At 43.5% G+C, this 21,689-nt stretch overlaps 9 non-coding genes and 1 pseudogene across 9 annotated transcripts; all 10 read right to left on the bottom strand.

Annotated features, from left to right (window-relative positions):
* Positions 1 to 582: 582 nt before the first annotated feature.
* Positions 583 to 773, bottom strand: LOC141203994 (U2 spliceosomal RNA). Its single transcript, XR_012274968.1, has one exon. It is a non-coding gene; the product is annotated as a U2 spliceosomal RNA (small nuclear RNA).
* A 1,115-nt stretch (positions 774 to 1,888) lies between these two features.
* LOC141203995 (U2 spliceosomal RNA) lies at positions 1,889 to 2,079 on the bottom strand. Its single transcript, XR_012274969.1, has one exon. It is a non-coding gene; the product is annotated as a U2 spliceosomal RNA (small nuclear RNA).
* Positions 2,080 to 3,194: 1,115 nt separating this feature from the next.
* LOC141204315 (U2 spliceosomal RNA) lies at positions 3,195 to 3,381 on the bottom strand. Its single transcript, XR_012275266.1, has one exon. It is a non-coding gene; the product is annotated as a U2 spliceosomal RNA (small nuclear RNA).
* A 6,321-nt stretch (positions 3,382 to 9,702) lies between these two features.
* LOC141204647 (U2 spliceosomal RNA) lies at positions 9,703 to 9,893 on the bottom strand. The gene has a single exon (XR_012275504.1). It is a non-coding gene; the product is annotated as a U2 spliceosomal RNA (small nuclear RNA).
* A 1,112-nt stretch (positions 9,894 to 11,005) lies between these two features.
* On the bottom strand, positions 11,006 to 11,196 carry LOC141204141 (U2 spliceosomal RNA). Its single transcript, XR_012275113.1, has one exon. It is a non-coding gene; the product is annotated as a U2 spliceosomal RNA (small nuclear RNA).
* Positions 11,197 to 12,311: 1,115 nt separating this feature from the next.
* On the bottom strand, positions 12,312 to 12,502 carry LOC141204759 (U2 spliceosomal RNA). Its single transcript, XR_012275615.1, has one exon. It is a non-coding gene; the product is annotated as a U2 spliceosomal RNA (small nuclear RNA).
* A 1,112-nt stretch (positions 12,503 to 13,614) lies between these two features.
* Positions 13,615 to 13,805, bottom strand: LOC141203996 (U2 spliceosomal RNA). The gene has a single exon (XR_012274971.1). It is a non-coding gene; the product is annotated as a U2 spliceosomal RNA (small nuclear RNA).
* A 1,115-nt stretch (positions 13,806 to 14,920) lies between these two features.
* Positions 14,921 to 15,099, bottom strand: LOC141204375 (U2 spliceosomal RNA; annotated as a pseudogene).
* A 2,954-nt stretch (positions 15,100 to 18,053) lies between these two features.
* LOC141204105 (U2 spliceosomal RNA) lies at positions 18,054 to 18,244 on the bottom strand. Its single transcript, XR_012275078.1, has one exon. It is a non-coding gene; the product is annotated as a U2 spliceosomal RNA (small nuclear RNA).
* A 1,115-nt stretch (positions 18,245 to 19,359) lies between these two features.
* LOC141204383 (U2 spliceosomal RNA) lies at positions 19,360 to 19,544 on the bottom strand. Its single transcript, XR_012275311.1, has one exon. It is a non-coding gene; the product is annotated as a U2 spliceosomal RNA (small nuclear RNA).
* Positions 19,545 to 21,689: the final 2,145 nt, after the last annotated feature.

Raw genomic sequence — 21,689 nt, forward strand, 5'->3', positions numbered from 1 at the left:
GACTAATCAACCAAACTTTTTGGGTTGGGTTCTCTTTTATAGTCTGCAGGCATTAAATGAAAGAAGTCAGTGTTCCAGCAGAAGGAGACAACGTTTCAGAAAAGGCATTGTAGCAAACCAAAAAAGAAATTTTAAGCGCAGCAGAGTAACCAGCGCACATACCTGTTAGCTCAGGTGAGTTTAAAAGGCTGCTGTTGATAACAAGGGCATTTGCTAAATAGATGGTGTGTGTGCAACAATATACTGAAAGGTCAATTATATTGTGCAGCTTATCTCACCACCTGTAGTTATTTAGGTGAAAGCTCCAAAATGCTTGCCTAATATGTCTGTTTATCCAAAAGGAAGTAAAAAGGGAGAGCTAGAAAGATAGCATTGCATCACATTACATGGCAATGCAATGCACAGTTGCTGAAGTTGAACCAAAATGAGCTTGTAATCTGGCTTCTGCAACTTTGAACATGAAAAATCCAATGAGGAGAAGAAAAGCAGAGCCAAAGAGTCCATCCCAAAATCCGACAAACAAGCAAAATGAACAAAAAACATTGAATTCAATTCTTTCTGATTTTAGAAACTGCATTAAAGAAGGGGTGCACCGGTCCTGGAGATACTGCAATACCAGGTCAATGCGTGGAGTGGACAGAGCAAGCTCTTTTTCCATCTCCCTGTTCTAAAAATCCATTTAATATATGGTCCCCAGATAGGGGACGTATCAGATATTAAACTGATAAGAACAGATACTACACTTGATCTTAGCCAAAAGGCCGAGAAGCGATAACCAGAATTGGTTTCAAACTACGGAGCCACCCAAGGATCCTAAAAAGTCCATTTGTGGAGATGAGCTCCTGGACTCCTGTTAAGAAGACATGTTGTCAACCTCTAGATCCCTTACATGCCTGCACTTTTCGGCTTGCTGCTGCTGCAATCCACGCGTTTTAGATCTGCATAACTCCACCTCTTTAAACACAGCACCTTCACCCCCTGCTGTTCCCACCCGCCTCAACACCGTTGGAAGGGAGGAGAACCAATTAAGGCGGGGGGTGGGGTGGAACGAGCAGCTGTCTACCCTTAGCAGGAGGGCTCCTGATTACATACCTCTCCTGCTGCTGCTGCTGCTGGCTGTCCAGCAGCAGACTGAAGGTGGCTGCTGCTGTGCACAGGTATATAAAGGCTCAGAGCCTATTATGACACGCGCAGCCAGCGTTCCATTGCCACATTCCATCTACTGCAGGCAGGATACCTGGCTGGCTGAATGTCGCTGAGAAGCTCACAGAGACCGCCATAAGCAACAGTTTAACAGAATGCCACAGACTAATCAACCAAACTTTTTGGGTTGGGTTCTCTTTTATAGTCTGCAGGCATTAAATGAAAGAAGTCAGTGTTCCAGCAGAAGGAGACAACGTTTCAGAAAAGGCATTGTAGCAAACCAAAAAAGAAATTTTAAGCGCAGCAGAGTAACCAGCGCACATACCTGTTAGCTCAGGTGAGTTTAAAAGGCTGCTGTTGATAACAAGGGCATTTGCTAAATAGATGGTGTGTGTGCAACAATATACTGAAAGGTCAATTATATTGTGCAGCTTATCTCACCACCTGTAGTTATTTAGGTGAAAGCTCCAAAATGCTTGCCTAATATGTCTGTTTATCCAAAAGGAAGTAAAAAGGGAGAGCTAGAAAGATAGCATTGCATCACATTACATGGCAATTCAATGCACAGTTGCTGAAGTTGAACCAAAATGAGCTTGTAATCTGGCTTCTGCAACTTTGAACATGAAAAATCCAATGAGGAGAAGAAAAGCAGAGCCAAAGAGTCCATCCCAAAATCCGACAAACAAGCAAAATGAACAAAAAACATTGAATTCAATTCTTTCTGATTTTAGAAACTGCATTAAAGAAGGGGTGCACCGGTCCTGGAGATACTGCAATACCAGGTCAATGCGTGGAGTGGACAGAGCAAGCTCTTTTTCCATCTCCCTGTTCTAAAAATCCATTTAATATATGGTCCCCAGATAGGGGACGTATCAGATATTAAACTGATAAGAACAGATACTACACTTGATCTTAGCCAAAAGGCCGAGAAGCGATAACCAGAATTGGTTTCAAACTACGGAGCCACCCAAGGATCCTAAAAAGTCCATTTGTGGAGATGAGCTCCTGGACTCCCGTTAAGAAGACATGTTGTCAACCTCTAGATCCCTTACATGCCTGCACTTTTCGGCTTGCTGCTGCTGCAATCCACGCGTTTTAGATCTGCATAACTCCACCTCTTTAAACACAGCACCTTCACCCCCTGCTGTTCCCACCCGCCTCAACACCGTTGGAAGGGAGGAGAACCAATTAAGGCGGGGGGTGGGGTGGAACGAGCAGCTGTCTACCCTTAGCAGGAGGGCTCCTGATTACATACCTCTCCTGCTGCTGCTGCTGCTGGCTGTCCAGCAGCAGACTGAAGGTGGCTGCTGCTGTGCACAGGTATATAAAGGCTCAGAGCCTATTATGACACGCGCAGCCAGCGTTCCATTGCCACATTCCATCTACTGCAGGCAGGATACCTGGCTGGCTGAATGTCGCTGAGAAGCTCACAGAGACCGCCATAAGCAACAGTTTAACAGAATGCCACAGACTAATCAACCAAACTTTTTGGGTTGGGTTCTCTTTTATAGTCTGCAGGCATTAAATGAAAGAAGTCAGTGTTCCAGCAGAAGGAGACAACGTTTCAGAAAAGGCATTGTAGCAAACCAAAAAAGAAATTTTAAGCGCAGCAGAGTAACCAGCGCACATACCTGTTAGCTCAGGTGAGTTTAAAAGGCTGCTGTTGATAACAAGGGCATTTGCTAAATAGATGGTGTGTGTGCAACAATATACTGAAAGGTCAATTATATTGTGCAGCTTATCTCACCACCTGTAGTTATTTAGGTGAAAGCTCCAAAATGCTTGCCTAATATGTCTGTTTATCCAAAAGGAAGTAAAAAGGGAGAGCTAGAAAGATAGCATTGCATCACATTACATGGCAATGCAATGCACAGTTGCTGAAGTTGAACCAAAATGAGCTTGTAATCTGGCTTCTGCAACTTTGAACATGAAAAATCCAATGAGGAGAAGAAAAGCAGAGCCAAAGAGTCCATCCCAAAATCCGACAAACAAGCAAAATGAACAAAAAACATTGAATTCAATTCTTTCTGATTTTAGAAACTGCATTAAAGAAGGGGTGCACCGGTCCTGGAGATACTGCAATACCAGGTCAATGCGTGGAGTGGACAGAGCAAGCTCTTTTTCCATCTCCCTGTTCTAAAAATCCATTTAATATATGGTCCCCAGATAGGGGACGTATCAGATATTAAACTGATAAGAACAGATTTTTTTTTTTTTTTTTTTTTAACCAAATCAGATAGGCCGGAGCATAAGCTCAATCAAATCGACTTACAAAAGCCTTTCATTGACACTTAGCCTTTCATCACACTTGGTATATAATCAAAAATAAAACCAAACCTTATCATCAGGTACATTATACACTACTAATTAAACTTTACCAAAAACCTCCACTTTTTAAACTTCCAGATCCCTTCAGCATCTATAATACTTCCACGTTCCTGATCCCAGAGGTATATTACATACATACGTGACAGAATCAATCTCAAACATTCATTAACTGACATTTTCTTCCTTTTAAAAACTAACAAATTCCTCGCATCCCACAAACTTTCAATTACACACACCACCAACAACCATAAAATCCTATCCTTAATTCTACTACATGCACCCATCCCAAACATAGCAAGTTTCCAATTAACATACTTTACACCCACCAATTCCTTGCAAAGTCCCCCTATACCCTTCCATACATCATATGCAAAATCACAATCCCATACCATATGTCTAACATGCTCTCTCAAACCACATCCATCCCTCGGGCATACCTCAGATTTAACTAAATCCTTCTTCTTTTGCACATCTCTAACAGGCAAAATGTCATGCAATATCATCCAAGCGATATCTCTCTGTCTGTTAGTCACACCATCTATACTTAATTTTCTCCACATCTCGGTTACTTCCTCCCCTCTCAACCCATTGATATTACATACCACCTCACGCTCACGCACCATCCTAATGACTTTCTTCTTTTGCCTAAAATCACTCATGTTAACGGACAACAAATCATACTTCCTTACAAATTTCTCAACACAACCATACCATACAGGACACTTAAAAGCAACAGGCACTCTAGCATCCCTTTTGACCCACTTTAAGCCATAAAGCATCCATCCAGCCGAATACTTCATCATATAAGCACACTTATTACTTTTCCCTAGAACCACCACCACCATTTTCACGTAACTAATCCCTAAAAAGAAATCAATATTTGGAAAATCCAAACCACCATTTACACATAACTTATAGACATATTCCCGTTTCAATTCCTCCATGCGACTTCCCCAAAGAAAATTAAAGATGAATTTCTCAGTTTTCCTAATTTTCTTAAAAGCAGCAGGATATACATTCGCAACAAACAACAAAATAGGCAAAATAACCGCCTTAATAATCAGAACTTTCCCAGTCAGAGTTAGTTCTCTCATTCGCCAAAAATTCAACTTGCGCACCACTCTCACCCCACAATCTTCCCAACTCTCATTTCCTTTCAAATCATCATTAAACTTAATCCCAAGCACCTTTATTGCACCATCCTCACACCTCACACCATCCATCCATACATTCCTCTCACCAAAACATTTAAAGGAACTCTTAGTCCAATTGACCTTAAAAGCTGAGACACTACAAAACAAACTTAATATCAACCTTGCCCTACTCATCGCAGCCATATTCCCACTCACAATCACTACATCATCCATGTAACCTAGAATTCTCACATCTTTTCCATTACTCCTAGGAATCATCACACCTCTCATAACCTTATACTTCCTAACCATACACATCAACACTTCAATCACACTAATAAACAAAAAAGGGGACATAGGGCACCCCTGACGCACTCCTGATTTAATTCTCACTTTCTCACTCAACCACCCATTCACCAAAAATTCACTTGAAACATTACAATACAAACTCCTAACACAGTTTACAAAATTCCTGGAATAACCCATCTTAGACAAAACCTTAAACATAAAGCTATGTGACACACGGTCAAAAGCTTTTTCAAAATCAACCGAAAACAACAAACATTTCTGCTTACGACTCATACAATCCCCAATCACATCACGCAACAACACCAAATTTTCAGTCATACTTCTCCCAGGCACTGCACACACTTGATCTTCATCCACCACACCGCCAATCACTTCCCGCATCCGGCTAGCCAACAATTTACTAAACACCTTATAGTCTGCATTCAAAAGGGTGATTGGCCTCCAATTCCCCAAATCCTTTTTATCACCTTTCTTATGAACCAAAACCACCACCCCATCTCTCATAGATTCACTCAACATATTCTCCGTGAACATATACTGGCACACCTCCAATAAGTCATTTCCCATCGTGTCCCATTCCTTAACATATAACTCCACGGGCAGTCCATCCTTCCCAGGTGTTTTATTCTTACTCGCAGACATCACCACTTTTTTAACTTCATCCAACACAATTACATCATCCAATATTTCACGTTCATCCTCACCCAAACAACCTTCTAAACACCCCAAAGCATCAGTCAACATCCTATCATCAACCCATTTTTCCCCATACAACTCCTTATAAAACAACACCACCTCCTGCATCACATCCTTCCCACTCACACACACCCCATCACCATTCACCACCTCATCCATATCTACTTTCTTCCCAAAAACTTTTTTGAAAAAAAACCTTGTGCATTTCTCATTTTTCTCCAAATGTTCAATCTTAGAACGGTAAATAATTTCTTTCCCTTTACCCTCAATATATTTCTTAATCTCTTCTTTCACTTGACACATCAAAACATCCACATCCACTCCAATCATCCTTAACTTCCTCAGCCACTCCAGTCTAGAGCTTAAATCATTAAATTTTGCTCTATTCATTGCTGCTTTCCTCCTGCCCCTTTTTCTAAAGAAAAAACCAATCTCACTCTTCATCCAGTCCCACCACTCAAGCACATTCCTGAAATCACTTTTTTTATCCCTCCACCTAACATACATTCGCCTAAAATCACGCATGATCCTATTATCTTCCAGCAAACGCACATTAAGTTTCCACACGCCACCACCATATACAAAGGAAATCTTACCTTCTAGACGTGCCCTCAAACACACATGGTCAGAGAAGGGAACATCTTCCTGCTGGAAATTCCTACAAATAACATTTTGTGAAGAAAAGAAGATACGGTCTATTCTAGACTCTATGCCTCCCCTGTCGGCCTTATAGGTCGCAGGAGGTGGATTACCTAAAAAAACTTCCGCAGCATCCTGTAAGGAAAAATCCGCCACAAGACTCTTGAGTCTTTTACCTGTAACATCCATCTTATCCCCCTCCGTCACACAATTGAAATCTCCAACAAAAATTATTGGCATTTTGCCAGATAAAAAAAAACATAATTTCTCAAAAATTTCCAGCCTCTCCCCTTTATCTATTGGTGCATACATATTTACCACCCTAACCCTCCACCCCCTACAATTTAACTTACATATTACACACCTCCCCGCCTCCACCACCATGTAACTTTCTATCTTAACACTATAACCCTTCACCAAAACACCTACCCCACAATTTTTATTACATACAGAACCAGACCACACACTTTGACCTAAAGGCCATGCATTTTCACTTAAGGGATCGGAGATCCCACACTCCTGGACACAGTATACGTCCGCATCCAAGTTGCTCAAGTAGTCCAAAATTGCCACTCTTCTCGACTCAGATTTAATCAGCCTAACATTTAGCGACAAGATGCTGAGAGCAACTTGGGCACCCATCTATTAATTTGATGTGGCAGGTCACGACAACATGCCCACCTGTACATCATCCTAACCCTTCTGGGGGTAGGACGCTGGACGTGCAGATATCGTAGTTTGTGCCTTCCCCCAAAAAAGACACATCTTGGGGATCGGATGCAGTAGGGTACACCCGGGCTGGACTCACACTGCAGTCACTTAAAGGGGAAAAGGATGGTTCAGTTTTCTTCTTTTTCTTCACTGAAGCGCCTCCATCTTCATCTGAACTATAATCCCGCCGCTGGGGGTCAAAGTCCCCCTGACCTCCCTCCTCCTCAAGGTCAGAAACGACATCGCTCCAGGCCACATGCGGTGTTCTGGTCAGATCAGACTCCTCTTCCCCCTGCAATGTAACCATCATGTCTGGAATTTCAGCCTCCAGATCCTCCACCGGGGCCACTTCCATGCCTATACGATCATCAGTTATTGTCTCAGACTCACTGACATCTGAAGCCACAGACGCGGCCCTCTGCACCGGTGGCTCAGGTGCCAGCTCCATATTTCCTCTTACATTCACACGAACCAGTTCTGGAAAAGCAACCCGAGCCTCCTCCTCATCCAGGAAAGCCAGAGTAGATATCGGAGCAGTCGGAGTTGGAGCAGTCGGAGTTGTAGCTGTGGGTGCAGGAGATTCATTTCTTCTCCTTCCCCTTCCCGCTGCCCCTGCATATGAACCAGGATGGAATATACAGTCTCTGAAGGCATGCCCCTTCTCTCCGCAGAGATTACAGACTATTTCATTTTTGCAATTATTGGAAGAATGACCCACCTCATTGCACTTCCTGCAAATAATCTGTCTGATGTCGCATGCTTCCTGAGTATGGCCATACCTCCTACAATGACGACAAAACCTGGGCGCATTGGGGAAGAACAGGTAACCCCGCTCACTCCCAATGGAAAAATTTGATGGAGGATAATGTATACCCCCTGGTTCATCAGGACTTTCCCGGAACTTGACCATGAAACGATATTTACCGGTCCATAGTTCCTCCTCATTCATGACTTTTACTGCCACCTTGGTAATATAGCAGTGCCTATTTAGAAAGGCATAAATCAAAGCCAAGTCCACATGTGGGTTGTACATGAAAACAGTCAGAGGTACCTCTTTGGAGCAATACAAGATGACAAAAGTCAGCCCATCCAAATATTGATTGTCCAGATTCTTTTTCAAACAATCATAGAAATTGTTGCAAACAGCCATAGAAGTAAATACAAGATTATACTTGCTTTTGAATTGCTGGAGGCACAAGATTTCTTCCTTCTTCACTTCAAGGAGTCCAAACAAAATCTCCTTCACCACGAAGCTGAGGGTAAAGATTCCTTCTTTGCCTTCTTCCACATCAATCTGGATTCCAAACTTCACTCGAGCCTCACCGGGCCCAGCGTATCGAATGCGTCCCATTATCGCTAGTCGTGTCTACTGGCCAACTCCTTATAGCAGCAAGTGGCTTAAGCCATAAAATGGCGATGCCACAGGGCCAAGAGTTAACGCACAGACAGCCAAATGACTAGACCCATTACAGATCTGAGCCAAAAGGCCGAGAAGCGATAACCAGAATTGGTTTCAAACTACGGAGCCACCCAAGGATCCTAAAAAGTCCATTTGTGGAGATGAGCTCCTGGACTCCCGTTAAGAAGACATGTTGTCAACCTCTAGATCCCTTACATGCCTGCACTTTTCGGCTTGCTGCTGCTGCAATCCACGCGTTTTAGATCTGCATAACTCCACCTCTTTAAACACAGCACCTTCACCCCCTGCTGTTCCCACCCGCCTCAACACCGTTGGAAGGGAGGAGAACCAATTAAGGCGGGGGGTGGGGTGGAACGAGCAGCTGTCTACCCTTAGCAGGAGGGCTCCTGATTACATACCTCTCCTGCTGCTGCTGCTGCTGGCTGTCCAGCAGCAGACTGAAGGTGGCTGCTGCTGTGCACAGGTATATAAAGGCTCAGAGCCTATTATGACACGCGCAGCCAGCGTTCCATTGCCACATTCCATCTACTGCAGGCAGGATACCTGGCTGGCTGAATGTCGCTGAGAAGCTCACAGAGACCGCCATAAGCAACAGTTTAACAGAATGCCACAGACTAATCAACCAAACTTTTTGGGTTGGGTTCTCTTTTATAGTCTGCAGGCATTAAATGAAAGAAGTCAGTGTTCGAGCAGAAGGAGACAACGTTTCAGAAAAGGCATTGTAGCAAACCAAAAAAGAAATTTTAAGCGCAGCAGAGTAACCAGCGCACATACCTGTTAGCTCAGGTGAGTTTAAAAGGCTGCTGTTGATAACAAGGGCATTTGCTAAATAGATGGTGTGTGTGCAACAATATACTGAAAGGTCAATTATATTGTGCAGCTTATCTCACCACCTGTAGTTATTTAGGTGAAAGCTCCAAAATGCTTGCCTAATATGTCTGTTTATCCAAAAGGAAGTAAAAAGGGAGAGCTAGAAAGATAGCATTGCATCACATTACATGGCAATGCAATGCACAGTTGCTGAAGTTGAACCAAAATGAGCTTGTAATCTGGCTTGCCTAATATGTCTGTTTATCCAAAAGGAAGTAAAAAGGGAGAGCTAGAAAGATAGCATTGCATCACATTACATGGCAATGCAATGCACAGTTGCTGAAGTTGAACCAAAATGAGCTTGTAATCTGGCTTCTGCAACTTTGAACATGAAAAATCCAATGAGGAGAAGAAAAGCAAAGCCAAAGAGTCCATCCCAAAATCCGACAAACAAGCAAAATGAACAAAAAACATTGAATTCAATTCTTTCTGATTTTAGAAACTGCATTAAAGAAGGGGTGCACCGATCCTGGAGATACTGCAATACCAGGTCAATGCGTGGAGTGGACAGAGCAAGCTCTTTTTCCATCTCCCTGTTCTAAAAATCCATTTAATATATGGTCCCCAGATAGGGGACGTATCAGATATTAAACTGATAAGAACAGATACTACACTTGATCTTAGCCAAAAGGCCGAGAAGCGATAATCAGAATTGGTTTCAAACTACGGAGCCACCCAAGGATCCTAAAAAGTCCATTTGTGGAGATGAGCTCCTGGACTCCCGTTAAGAAGACATGTTGTCAACCTCTAGATCCCTTACATGCCTGCACTTTTCGGCTTGCTGCTGCTGCAATCCACGCGTTTTAGATCTGCATAACTCCACCTCTTTAAACACAGCACCTTCACCCCCTGCTGTTCCCACCCGCCTCAACACCGTTGGAAGGGAGGAGAACCAATTAAGGCGGGGGGTGGGGTGGAACGAGCAGCTGTCTACCCTTAGCAGGAGGGCTCCTGATTACATACCTCTCCTGCTGCTGCTGCTGGCTGTCCAGCAGCAGACTGAAGGTGGCTGCTGCTGTGCACAGGTATATAAAGGCTCAGAGCCTATTATGACACGCGCAGCCAGCGTTCCATTGCCACATTCCATCTACTGCAGGCAGGATACCTGGCTGGCTGAATGTCGCTGAGAAGCTCACAGAGACCGCCATAAGCAACAGTTTAACAGAATGCCACAGACTAATCAACCAAACTTTTTGGGTTGGGTTCTCTTTTATAGTCTGCAGGCATTAAATGAAAGAAGTCAGTGTTCCAGCAGAAGGAGACAACGTTTCAGAAAAGGCATTGTAGCAAACCAAAAAAGAAATTTTAAGCGCAGCAGAGTAACCAGCGCACATACCTGTTAGCTCAGGTGAGTTTAAAAGGCTGCTGTTGATAACAAGGGCATTTGCTAAATAGATGGTGTGTGTGCAACAATATACTGAAAGGTCAATTATATTGTGCAGCTTATCTCACCACCTGTAGTTATTTAGGTGAAAGCTCCAAAATGCTTGCCTAATATGTCTGTTTATCCAAAAGGAAGTAAAAAGGGAGAGCTAGAAAGATAGCATTGCATCACATTACATGGCAATGCAATGCACAGTTGCTGAAGTTGAACCAAAATGAGCTTGTAATCTGGCTTCTGCAACTTTGAACATGAAAAATCCAATGAGGAGAAGAAAAGCAAAGCCAAAGAGTCCATCCCAAAATCCGACAAACAAGCAAAATGAACAAAAAACATTGAATTCAATTCTTTCTGATTTTAGAAACTGCATTAAAGAAGGGGTGCACCGGTCCTGGAGATACTGCAATACCAGGTCAATGCGTGGAGTGGACAGAACAAGCTCTTTTTCCATCTCCCTGTTCTAAAAATCCATTTAATATATGGTCCCCAGATAGGGGACGTATCAGATATTAAACTGATAAGAACAGATACTACACTTGATCTTAGCCAAAAGGCCGAGAAGCGATAACCAGAATTGGTTTCAAACTACGGAGCCACCCAAGGATCCTGAAAAGTCCATTTGTGGAGATGAGCTCCTGGACTCCCGTTAAGAAGACATGTTGTCAACCTCTAGATCCCTTACATGCCTGCACTTTTCGGCTTGCTGCTGCTGCAATCCACGCGTTTTAGATCTGCATTATTCCACCTCTTTAAACACAGCACCTTCACCCCCTGCTGTTCCCACCCGCCTCAACACCGTTGGAAGGGAGGAGAACCAATTAAGGCGGGGGGTGGGGTGGAACGAGCAGCTGTCTACCCTTAGCAGGAGGGCTCCTGATTACATACCTCTCCTGCTGCTGCTGCTGCTGGCTGTCCAGCAGCAGACTGAAGGTGGCTGCTGCTGTGCACAGGTATATAAAGGCTCAGAGCCTATTATGACACGCGCAGCCAGCGTTCCATTGCCACATTCCATCTACTGCAGGCAGGATACCTGGCTGGCTGAATGTCGCTGAGAAGCTCACAGAGACCGCCATAAGCAACAGTTTAACAGAATGCCACAGACTAATCAACCAAACTTTTTGGGTTGGGTTCTCTTTTATAGTCTGCAGGCATTAAATGAAAGAAGTCAGTGTTCCAGCAGAAGGAGACAACGTTTCAGAAAAGGCATTGTAGCAAACCAAAAAAGAAATTTTAAGCGCAGCAGAGTAACCAGCGCACATACCTGTTAGCTCAGGTGAGTTTAAAAGGCTGCTGTTGATAACAAGGGCATTTGCTAAATAGATGGTGTGTGTGCAACAATATACTGAAAGGTCAATTATATTGTGCAGCTTATCTCACCACCTGTAGTTATTTAGGTGAAAGCTCCAAAATGCTTGCCTAATATGTCTGTTTATCCAAAAGGAAGTAAAAAGGGAGAGCTAGAAAGATAGCATTGCATCACATTACATGGCAATGCAATGCACAGTTGCTGAAGTTGAACCAAAATGAGCTTGTAATCTGGCTTCTGCAACTTTGAACATGAAAAATCCAATGAGGAGAAGAAAAGCAAAGCCAAAGAGTCCATCCCAAAATCCGACAAACAAGCAAAATGAACAAAAAACATTGAATTCAATTCTTTCTGATTTTAGAAACTGCATTAAAGAAGGGGTGCACCGATCCTGGAGATACTGCAATACCAGGTCAATGCGTGGAGTGGACAGAGCAAGCTCTTTTTCCATCTCCCTGTTCTAAAAATCCATTTAATATATGGTCCCCAGATAGGGGACGTATCAGATATTAAACTGATAAGAACAGATACTACACTTGATCTTAGCCAAAAGGCCGAGAAGCGATAATCAGAATTGGTTTCAAACTACGGAGCCACCCAAGGATCCTGAAAAGTCCATTTGTGGAGATGAGCTCCTGGACTCCCGTTAAGAAGACATGTTGTCAACCTCTAGATCCCTTACATGCCTGCACTTTTCGGCTTGCTGCTGCTGCAATCCACGCGTTTTAGATCTGCATAACTCCACCTCTTTAAACACAGCACCTTCACCCCCTGCTGTTCCCACCCGCCTCAACACCGTTGGAAGGGAGGAGAACCAATTAAGGCGGGGGGTGGGGTGGAACGAGCAGCTGTCTACCCTTAGCAGGAGGGCTCCTGATTACATACCTCTCCTGCTGCTGCTGCTGGCTGTCCAGCAGCAGACTGAAGGTGGCTGCTGCTGTGCACAGGTATATAAAGGCTCAGAGCCTATTATGACACGCGCAGCCAGCGTTCCATTGCCACATTCCATCTACTGCAGGCAGGATACCTGGCTGGCTGAATGTCGCTGAGAAGCTCACAGAGACCGCCATAAGCAACAGTTTAACAGAATGCCACAGACTAATCAACCAAACTTTTTGGGTTGGGTTCTCTTTTATAGTCTGCAGGCATTAAATGAAAGAAGTCAGTGTTCCAGCAGAAGGAGACAACGTTTCAGAAAAGGCATTGTAGCAAACCAAAAAAGAAATTTTAAGCGCAGCAGAGTAACCAGCGCACATACCTGTTAGCTCAGGTGAGTTTAAAAGGCTGCTGTTGATAACAAGGGCATTTGCTAAATAGATGGTGTGTGTGCAACAATATACTGAAAGGTCAATTATATTGTGCAGCTTATCTCACCACCTGTAGTTATTTAGGTGAAAGCTCCAAAATGCTTGCCTAATATGTCTGTTTATCCAAAAGGAAGTAAAAAGGGAGAGCTAGAAAGATAGCATTGCATCACATTACATGGCAATGCAATGCACAGTTGCTGAAGTTGAACCAAAATGAGCTTGTAATCTGGCTTCTGCAACTTTGAACATGAAAAATCCAATGAGGAGAAGAAAAGCAAAGCCAAAGAGTCCATCCCAAAATCCGACAAACAAGCAAAATGAACAAAAAACATTGAATTCAATTCTTTCTGATTTTAGAAACTGCATTAAAGAAGGGGTGCACCGGTCCTGGAGATACTGCAATACCAGGTCAATGCGTGGAGTGGACAGAGCAAGCTCTTTTTCCATCTCCCTGTTCTAAAAATCCATTTAATATATGGTCCCCAGATAGGGGACGTATCAGATATTAAACTGATAAGAACAGATACTACACTTGATCTTAGCCAAAAGGCCGAGAAGCGATAACCAGAATTGGTTTCAAACTACGGAACCACCCAAGGATCCTGAAAAGTCCATTTGTGGAGATGAGCTCCTGGACTCCCGTTAAGAAGACATGTTGTCAACCTCTAGATCCCTTACATGCCTGCACTTTTCGGCTTGCTGCTGCTGCAATCCACGCGTTTTAGATCTGCATAACTCCACCTCTTTAAACACAGCACCTTCACCCCCTGCTGTTCCCACCCGCCTCAACACCGTTGGAAGGGAGGAGAACCAATTAAGGCGGGGGGTGGGGTGGAACGAGCAGCTGTCTACCCTTAGCAGGAGTGCTCCTGATTACATACCTCTCCTGCTGCTGCTGCTGCTGGCTGTCCAGCAGCAGACTGAAGGTGGCTGCTGCTGTGCACAGGTATTTAAAGGCTCAGAGCCTATTATGACACGCGCAGCCAGCGTTCCATTGCCACATTCCATCTACTGCAGGCAGGATACCTGGCTGGCTGAATGTCGCTGAGAAGCTCACAGAGACCGCCATAAGCAACAGTTTAACAGAATGCCACAGACTAATCAACCAAACTTTTTGGGTTGGGTTCTCTTTTATAGTCTGCAGGCATTAAATGAAAGAAGTCAGTGTTCCAGCAGAAGGAGACAACGTTTCAGAAAAGGCATTGTAGCAAACCAAAAAAGAAATTTTAAGCGCAGCAGAGTAACCAGCGCACATACCTGTTAGCTCAGGTGAGTTTAAAAGGCTGCTGTTGATAACAAGGGCATTTGCTAAATAGATGGTGTGTGTGCAACAATATACTGAAAGGTCAATTATATTGTGCAGCTTATCTCACCACCTGTAGTTATTTAGGTGAAAGCTCCAAAATGCTTGCCTAATATGTCTGTTTATCCAAATGGAAGTAAAAAGGGAGAGCTAGAAAGATAGCATTGCATCACATTACATGGCAATGCAATGCACAGTTGCTGAAGTTGAACCAAAATGAGCTTGTAATCTGGCTTCTGCAACTTTGAACATGAAAAATCCAATGAGGAGAAGAAAAGCAAAGCCAAAGAGTCCATCCCAAAATCCGACAAACAAGCAAAATGAACAAAAAACATTGAATTCAATTCTTTCTGATTTTAGAAACTGCATTAAAGAAGGGGTGCACCGGTCCTGGAGATACTGCAATACCAGGTCAATGCGTGGAGTGGACAGAGCAAGCTCTTTTTCCATCTCCCTGTTCTAAAAATCCATTTAATATATGGTCCCCAGATAGGGGACGTATCAGATATTAAACTGATAAGAACAGATTTTTTTTTTTTTTTTCCACTCAGATTACAAGTCCCATATTTACCATTTCATGCTTTGCAATGATTTCCAAATGGTATTAGGTTGTTATCCATCATTGTGGGTCATATATCCATTTTCCAATCTTATTTTATATATATACGTTTATATTATCACAATACAGTTATTCCATATTCTTTACATCACAACATTACAATCTTTACCATTACGATTTAAGGCAACATTCCTCTCTTCAGGCCATATGCTGCCAAGGCATTCAAAAGCCTTCCATCCAGAAACCGACCATCCCAAGCTTCTTCTACCTCTTTAGCCAACGACTGAGGTATTCTGTAAGTTGAAAAAAAACGATGCATATCGCTATAAATGTTATTCCACACTTTGCGCCTTAGACTAGCCTGACTCCCCCCTTCACAACTCTTTAGCATTTTCAACACTTCTTGTCTCTCCTCCATCTCCCTCATATTTTTTTCTGAAACATCCTTTGCTTTACTAGAGTCCTTCCCAGATGACAAAACTCCTTCAATTTCTTCTCTGGCTTCACATGCGACATCCTCTCTTTCTTCTTCACTAGTTTCTTCACCCTCCTCCTCCTCTTCCATATTACTTACAGCACCTTCCTTTTCATCCTGACTGGAGGACTCACTTTCCTCCTGATCTTCTGACTCCCTATCCACCTCCACTTCTTCTTCCAAGCTAGTATTTTCAATCTCAACGTCTGTGATATCACTCTCAGTATCTTCTTCCATATGATCACCTTCTTTTCTTATATCTCTTATTTGTTCCTCCTTCTTTTGAGATATGTTCTCTTCCGTTTCATCATGGGGGGCAGCTTCAGACTCTTCTTCTTTTCCATCTTCCTTGTCAACTGACTTCTCCTCCCTTTTATTGACAGGACAGCAATCATATAAATGACCACTGCCACCACATAGATTACATTTCTTACTTTTTTCACAATTCTCTGCCTTATGTCCCACTTCTTCACACTTGGCACACCACTGTAATGTACAGGAATCCTTTTCATGGCCATACTGTTTACAACGCCTACAAAACTTCGGCATACCTGTAAAGAACATATCTCCATTAACTGTCCCGATTTTGAATCTACTTGGTGGGAGTACCACAACACCATCCGAACTTTCCTTGAACTTGACCAGGAACCTCCACCTCGTGGTCCAAAAACCATATCGGTTAAACATTTTGCCAGCAGAACTCACTTTCTCACAGTACCGGGATAAAAAGGTCATGATCTCTTCTTCCAATATGAAAGGACTATACATCCTTATTACTATTAGCCTTTCCTTCCTAGGAAAATGCGACACAAAAAAAACACCTTCAAGTATCGAATCTTCCTTCACTAGATCCATTCTCTTCCAAAAGTCAGAAAAGATATCTTCTGAACAAAAAATAACATCATATATCCCTCTCTTCGGGAACTCCAACATAGACAAAACTTGTTCCATTTGAACTTCCAATAGTCCAAACAAAATCTTCTCTACCAAAAAAAACAAGCCAGACTTCTTCTTCTCTGGATCCAAAAAAATAAACCGCACTGCATTCTTCAATCTTGCAAAAACTGGGACCTCTTCACAGGTCAGCATATTTGGGCTTCTCCCGTCCATATATTCACACCAAAGGTGGCAAAAATCCTCCTCGCCTACTTAAAAAAAGCAGGCAGGCTGATCGCCCCTCGTTGCCCCGGGACTAATCCGGCTCCCCAAAAGCAGCAAGGGGGTGAAGCCGCACTGCTACATGCAGCGATCCCCCGAGGCCAAGGAGCCGGGTACCCAAGGCACCTCTCAGCCAAGACCAAGGCAGCAACCGGTAGATCACTGCACTTGATCTTAGCCAAAAGGCCGAGAAGCGATAACCAGAATTGGTTTCAAACTACGGAGCCACCCAAGGATCCTGAAAAGTCCATTTGTGGAGATGAGCTCCTGGACTCCCGTTAAGAAGACATGTTGTCAACCTCTAGATCCCTTACATGCCTGCACTTTTCGGCTTGCTGCTGCTGCAATCCACGCGTTTTAGATCTGCATAACTCCACCTCTTTAAACACAGCACCTTCACCCCCTGCTGTTCCCACCCGCCTCAACACCGTTGGAAGGGAGGAGAACCAATTAAGGCGGGGGGTGGGGTGGAACGAGCAGCTGTCTACCCTTAGCAGGAGGGCTCCTGATTACATACCTCTCCTGCTGCTGCTGCTGCTGCTGGCTGTCCAGCAGCAGACTGAAGGTGGCTGCTGCTGTGCACAGCTATATAAAGGCTCAGAGCCTATTATGACACGCGCAGCCAGCGTTCCATTGCCACATTCCATCTACTGCAGGCAGGATACCTGGCTGGCTGAATGTCGCTGAGAAGCTCACAGAGACCGCCATAAGCAACAGTTTAACAGAATGCCACAGACTAATCAACCAAACTTTTTGGGTTGGGTTCTCTTTTATAGTCTGCGGCATTAAATGAAAGAAGTCAGTGTTCCAGCAGAAGGAGACAACGTTTCAGAAAAGGCATTGTAGCAAACCAAAAAAGAAATTTTAAGCGCAGCAGAGTAACCAGCGCACATACCTGTTAGCTCAGGTGAGTTTAAAAGGCTGCTGTTGATAACAAGGGCATTTGCTAAATAGATGGTGTGTGTGCAACAATATACTGAAAGGTCAATTATATTGTGCAGCTTATCTCACCACCTGTAGTTATTTAGGTGAAAGCTCCAAAATGCTTGCCTAATATGTCTGTTTATCCAAAAGGAAGTAAAAAGGGAGAGCTAGAAAGATAGCATTGCATCACATTACATGGCAATGCAATGCACAGTTGCTGAAGTTGAACCAAAATGAGCTTGTAATCTGGCTTCTGCAACTTTGAACATGAAAAATCCAATGAGGAGAAGAAAAGCAAAGCCAAAGAGTCCATCCCAAAATCCGACAAACAAGCAAAATGAACAAAAAACATTGAATTCAATTCTTTCTGATTTTAGAAACTGCATTAAAGAAGGGGTGCACCGGTCCTGGAGATGCTGCAATACCAGGTCAATGCGTGGAGTGGACAGAGCAAGCTCTTTTTCCATCTCCCTGTTCTAAAAATCCATTTAATATATGGTCCCCAGATAGGGGACGTATCAGATATTAAACTGATAAGAACAGATACTACACTTGATCTTAGCCAAAAGGCCGAGAAGCGATAACCAGAATTGGTTTCAAACTACGGAGCCACCCAAGGATCCTGAAAAGTCCATTTGTGGAGATGAGCTCCTGGACTCCCGTTAAGAAGACATGTTGTCAACCTCTAGATCCCTTACATGCCTGCACTTTTCGGCTTGCTGCTGCTGCAATCCACGCGTTTTAGATCTACATAACTCCACCTCTTTAAACACAGCACCTTCACCCCCTGCTGTTCCCACCCGCCTCAACACCGTTGGAAGGGAGGAGAACCAATTAAGGCGGGGGGTGGGGTGGAACGAGCAGCTGTCTACCCTTAGCAGGAGGGCTCCTGATTACATACCTCTCCTGCTGCTGCTGCTGCTGGCTGTCCAGCAGCAGACTGAAGGTGGCTGCTGCTGTGCACAGGTATATAAAGGCTCAGAGCCTATTATGACACGCGCAGCCAGCGTTCCATTGCCACATTCCATCTACTGCAGGCAGGATACCTGGCTGGCTGAATGTCGCTGAGAAGCTCACAGAGACCGCCATAAGCAACAGTTTAACAGAATGCCACAGACTAATCAACCAAACTTTTTGGGTTGGGTTCTCTTTTATAGTCTGCAGGCATTAAATGAAAGAAGTCAGTGTTCCAGCAGAAGGAGACAACGTTTCAGAAAAGGCTTTGTAGCAAACCAAAAAAGAAATTTTAAGCGCAGCAGAGTAACCAGCGCACATACCTGTTAGCTCAGGTGAGTTTAAAAGGCTGCTGTTGATAACAAGGGCATTTGCTAAATAGATGGTGTGTGTGCAACAATATACTGAAAGGTCAATTATATTGTGCAGCTTATCTCACCACCTGTAGTTATTTAGGTGAAAGCTCCAAAATGTTTGCCTAATATGTCTGCTTATCCAAAAGGAAGTAAAAAGGGAGAGCTAGAAAGATAGCATTGCATCACATTACATGGCAATGCAATGCACAGTTGCTGAAGTTGAACCAAAATGAGCTTGTAATCTGGCTTCTGCAACTTTGAACATGAAAAATCCAATGAGGAGAAGAAAAGCAAAGCCAAAGAGTCCATCCCAAAATCCGACAAACAAGCAAAATGAACAAAAAACATTGAATTCAATTCTTTCTGATTTTAGAAACTGCATTAAAGAAGGGGTGCACCGGTCCTGGAGATACTGCAATACCAGGTCAATGCGTGGAGTGGACAGAGCAAGCTCTTTTTCCATCTCCCTGTTCTAAAAATCCATTTAATATATGGTCCCCAGATAGGGGACGTATCAGATATTAAACTGATAAGAACAGATTTTTTTTTTTTTTTTTTTTTTCCACTCAGATTACAAGTCCCATATTTACCATTTCATGCTTTGCAATGATTTCCAAATGGTATTAGGTTGTTATCCATCATTGTGGGTCATATATCCATTTTCCAATCTTATTTTATATATATACGTTTATATTATCACAATACAGTTATTCCATATTCTTTACATCACAACATTACAATCTTTACCATTACGATTTAAGGCAACATTCCTCTCTTCAGGCCATATGCTGCCAAGGCATTCAAAAGCCTTCCATCCAGAAACCGACCATCCCAAGCTTCTTCTACCTCTTTAGCCAACGACTGAGGTATTCTGTAAGTTGAAAAAAAACGATGCATATCGCTATAAATGTTATTCCACACTTTGCGCCTTAGACTAGCCTGACTCCCCCCTTCACAACTCTTTAGCATTTTCAACACTTCTTGTCTCTCCTCCATCTCCCTCATATTTTTTTCTGAAACATCCTTTGCTTTACTAGAGTCCTTCCCAGATGACAAAACTCCTTCAATTTCTTCTCTGGCTTCACATGCGACATCCTCTCTTTCTTCTTCACTAGTTTCTTCACCCTCCTCCTCCTCTTCCATATTACTTACAGCACCTTCCTTTTCATCCTGACTGGAGGACTCACTTTCCTCCTGATCTTCTGACTCCCTATCCACCTCCACTTCTTCTTCCAAGCTAGTATTTTCAATCTCAACGTCTGTGATATCACTCTCAGTATCTTCTTCCATATGATCACCTTCTTTTCTTATATCTCTTATTTGTTCCTCCTTCTTTTGAGATATGTTCTCTTCCGTTTCATCATGGGGGGCAGCTTCAGACTCTTCTTCTTTTCCATCTTCCTTGTCAACTGACTTCTCCTCCCTTTTATTGACAGGACAGCAATCATATAAATGACCACTGCCACCACATAGATTACATTTCTTACTTTTTTCACAATTCTCTGCCTTATGTCCCACTTCTTCACACTTGGCACACCACTGTAATGTACAGGAATCCTTTTCATGGCCATACTGTTTACAACGCCTACAAAACTTCGGCATACCTGTAAAGAACATATCTCCATTAACTGTCCCGATTTTGAATCTACTTGGTGGGAGTACCACAACACCATCCGAACTTTCCTTGAACTTGACCAGGAACCTCCACCTCGTGGTCCAAAAACCATATCGGTTAAACATTTTGCCAGCAGAACTCACTTTCTCACAGTACCGGGATAAAAAGGTCATGATCTCTTCTTCCAATATGAAAGGACTATACATCCTTATTACTATTAGCCTTTCCTTCCTAGGAAAATGCGACACAAAAAAAACACCTTCAAGTATCGAATCTTCCTTCACTAGATCCATTCTCTTCCAAAAGTCAGAAAAGATATCTTCTGAACAAAAAATAACATCATATATCCCTCTCTTCGGGAACTCCAACATAGACAAAACTTGTTCCATTTGAACTTCCAATAGTCCAAACAAAATCTTCTCTACCAAAAAAAACAAGCCAGACTTCTTCTTCTCTGGATCCAAAAAAATAAACCGCACTGCATTCTTCAATCTTGCAAAAACTGGGACCTCTTCACAGGTCAGCATATTTGGGCTTCTCCCGTCCATATATTCACACCAAAGGTGGCAAAAATCCTCCTCGCCTACTTAAAAAAAGCAGGCAGGCTGATCGCCCCTCGTTGCCCCGGGACTAATCCGGCTCCCCAAAAGCAGCAAGGGGGTGAAGCCGCACTGCTACATGCAGCGATCCCCCGAGGCCAAGGAGCCGGGTACCCAAGGCACCTCTCAGCCAAGACCAAGGCAGCAACCGGTAGATCACTGCACTTGATCTTAGCCAAAAGGCCGAGAAGCGATAACCAGAATTGGTTTCAAACTACGGAGCCACCCAAGGATCCTGAAAAGTCCATTTGTGGAGATGAGCTCCTGGACTCCCGTTAAGAAGACATGTTGTCAACCTTTAGATCCCTTACATGCCTGCACTTTTCGGCTTGCTGCTGCTGCAATCCACGCGTTTTAGATCTGCATAACTCCACCTCTTTAAACACAGCACCTTCACCCCCTGCTGTTCCCACCCGCCTCAACACCGTTGGAAGGGAGGAGAACCAATTAAGGCGGGGGGTGGGGTGGAACGAGCAGCTGTCTACCCTTAGCAGGAGGGCTCC

The sequence above is a fragment of the Phyllobates terribilis genome, unplaced genomic scaffold, assembly GCF_046119375.1.
Source record: "Phyllobates terribilis strain yellow unplaced genomic scaffold, ASM4611937v1 Scaffold_134__1_contigs__length_4944459, whole genome shotgun sequence".
NCBI classification, from domain to species: domain Eukaryota; kingdom Metazoa; phylum Chordata; class Amphibia; order Anura; family Dendrobatidae; genus Phyllobates; species Phyllobates terribilis.